The sequence below is a fragment of the Amphiura filiformis genome, chromosome 1, assembly GCF_039555335.1.
Source record: "Amphiura filiformis chromosome 1, Afil_fr2py, whole genome shotgun sequence".
Taxonomy (NCBI): domain Eukaryota; kingdom Metazoa; phylum Echinodermata; class Ophiuroidea; order Amphilepidida; family Amphiuridae; genus Amphiura; species Amphiura filiformis.
Window position 1 is genome coordinate 42930710 of NC_092628.1, and position 3256 is coordinate 42933965.

The following is a 3256-nucleotide window of genomic DNA, read 5'->3' on the forward strand; positions in this document are numbered from 1 at the left end:
GGTGGGAATCGATCTCGGTACCTCCCGGTTAAAAAAGCACTGTGCAAAACCACTAAGCCAACTAAATATCTGTTGTGAGATGCTTGACATTAATCTTTGATATTGCTATGGAACAAATCGCGCAATTAAATTAGTAATAAAAGAAGTATATAGATTCTTATTTAGCGGTCAAAGTGGATAAAAGGGGAAATATTTGTCCCTGCTCTAAAGAAAATATAGGTTAGAAAATTATCAAATAAATTTAAATTAAAAATTGAGATTTTATATTTCTTTCTTTCACGAGGCGGCATTATCACAGACAAACACTGTATAAGCTAAAAACTCGACCCTCATCGCTACATGCTGTCATAGCTCAATGGTAGAGCATCAGACTGCTAATGTCAATATCGTTGGTTCGAGTCCTGCTGCCAACAATGGTTATATTTATTATTTTAATGCTACGCTACAATTTGTTCAATTTTTTTCGTTTATTTGTTTATTTATTTATTTATTTATTTATTTATTTATTTATTTATTTATTTATTTATTTATTTATTTATTTTTGTTTATTTATGGAAATAATTTGATATATTTGAAAGAGGTATTTGAGCAATTGAAATTTTGATTTTATAATCCTATGGGGTCATTTTGAACCCCACCCTCCCAAATTGCCAAACGCACAACACCTATGATTTTGCATCATACATGTCATCATCATAAAAAAAAACATTCTATGTATACCTGACACCGGCAACTAGACTACTATACAAAAAAAATAGTATCACATCTTTCCTGCTCAATCAATATATTATAATACTTGCAAATAGATCATAGTTTACTAATCTAATCCTGTAATATAGACCTGTTATATCACCTGTATAAATATAGGTGATCATTGTTTATGGTTTGTTATTGTAGAGATTAGTGTCCGATCTCTGTAATGTAATGTAAATGAAGCATATTGATATGCAGGAAGAATCGATCAGGGTGCTATCTATTAGGGAAAGATAAACACTATTCAAAATATCAATAGACAAGAAGAAAGGAATGTAGAGATTTGTAATTGAGTCATGCATGATTTAACAGAAGGTTCTTTCCAAAACCCAAACGTAATGATAAGCAGATAAACCTGGCATACCTGCCTATGCGGGGATTTGAACCCCAGACCTTTCGCTTGCTCGGCGAACGCTCTAACCACCGAGCTACACTGACTGTCTCTGATAAAGAGCGTTCAAGTGTGGCGCTTAATATGGATATGAGCCGTCAGGGTAAAGAGTCATGACAAACAACACACCAGCGTACGAGATCAACTAATGCTCTGCATGCTAGTCATAGGCTTCAAAATAAAAAGTCCCAAGTTTTGAGATATTTTCTCAAAATATCAAGGGCTCTCTTAAGAACTACTTAAGCAATACTATGTTTGTTTGTACTCTTTCTAATGCATTGTTTCATGCTGATTCCAAATATGGTCATGAAAATTTACAATTCTGAAATTTTGGAATTTTTAAACAACATTTTAAACTTGTCTGCAGTCGGCATCCGTATGGAGAGAGTTAATGATGCTTAGCCTAATCAGCTGGGGTTCAAGTCCCCGCACAGGCTGTATGGAAAGAGTCCAGTACAGTTTGATGACATGGTTCGTTTCCCTTTTATGTTGATTTACAAACTGAAATCCGTGATTATTTAGTACCAAGGTTGATAGCAATCATATAGCAATTTTAATTGAAATTAATCAAGTAGTTTGGATAATTGAAATTATTTAATTAGAGTAACGAGCTGGTTTATGTGCCACTCCATGTCTTTTCCTATAGACTTCTATCATTCTATGTAAAACAGTCGATTTTCAAAGCTGCAATTAGTCCGAAAGTGTCAAATGAAGAGATAATTTGTACACTTGTTGGGTTGTTATGATTATTTGTGACTTAAACCAGTTACTGAAAGTATTTCAAGCAGCTAATTAGCATTAATTAAGATTTTTGAACAATTAATTATGTATAATGAAGAATTTTTTGACTACCATGTATACATATAAGCAAGCATCGCACCCTATTTTTTCTGGTGGGCTTTTTCAAGCCCTATTTGATTTTGACCTCCTCAGACTGTGAAAATGCTCCTGAAAAGAAATTGGCAATTTAAAACAATACAACATTCAAAATGTTCATTAAATAGTTAATTGTTACACCATGTATATTTTCACACACGCCCTGAATATTCATTTCAAGTTTAAGTCATTGTAATCTGTGTTCCATATGCTTTCAAGCAATGTATACTTCTAAATTGGTACATGAAAGTTATAACCATTTATATCAAAACTGATGATGTTTTCACCTTTGAAAATTGTATGTCACGAAAGAGGGAGGGTCCCAGCTTATGACACATGGCCCTGTACATTTCTCATGAATGGTTAAACGTGTACCTACCTTACCATGCTTACTAGGATCCAGGAATTTGTTTTCCTGTCTTTCCATGTCAATTGCAGGAGCTGTAGCACCACAGCTCAACAGCATCAACTCTCTTACTCTTAGCTTCTCTTCTCAACTTGTATTACATGATGCAGTCATGTCTACAGTAGAATTCATCTCGACCTTTGCAGGACTTAACCCCATTAAAAGCTATTAAACCAAGATAACACTCATTGAAACAGCTCAACTGATTAAATCGGATCTTCTCTGGTTGTGCACAAGTGACTGTTTTCATGTGCGATATCGCAATAAAGCTGGTATTCATAGCTTCAGTTGGGTAACCGATTATAAAGGAAACGAAAGGAAACAATGTTATGTGTGGCTTTGTTCACGAAATCAGACAATGTCGTGCTTTTTGTAAACCAGCATTCTTGAAAATGAGCAACATAATGATTTTTGACTAAACACGGTTTGGAAATAATTTCTTCATATTTTTGGTGTTATCTGTCGTTTACACGTCCTTCCTAAAACACAAAAGTACGACCTCTCCAAACACCTAAATTAGCTAAAAATTTAGGACATGTTACAAAACTATATTGTCTAGAATTTTAGAAGAGTACTTTTAATATTGGCCGGTTATTTTTCACACAGCGACGTTAACTAGGCAATGTACTATTACCTATAACATTAACTAAAACACCAAAGTACGAATATTTCCAAACATCTAAATTAGCTAAAAATTTAGGACATGTTAAAAAACTATATTTTCTAGAACTTTAGAAGAGTACTTTTAATATTGGCCGGTTATTTTTCACACAGCGACGTTAACTAGTCATATCCCCATACTGTTAACGTAGGGCTATTTGTAAAGGTCA

At 33.8% G+C, this 3256-nt stretch overlaps 1 non-coding gene across 1 annotated transcript; it reads right to left on the minus strand.

Moving 5' to 3' along the window:
- Window positions 1-1118: 1118 nt before the first annotated feature.
- On the minus strand, window positions 1119-1191 carry Trnaa-agc (transfer RNA alanine (anticodon AGC)). The gene has a single exon. It is a non-coding gene; the product is annotated as a tRNA-Ala (tRNA).
- Window positions 1192-3256: the final 2065 nt, after the last annotated feature.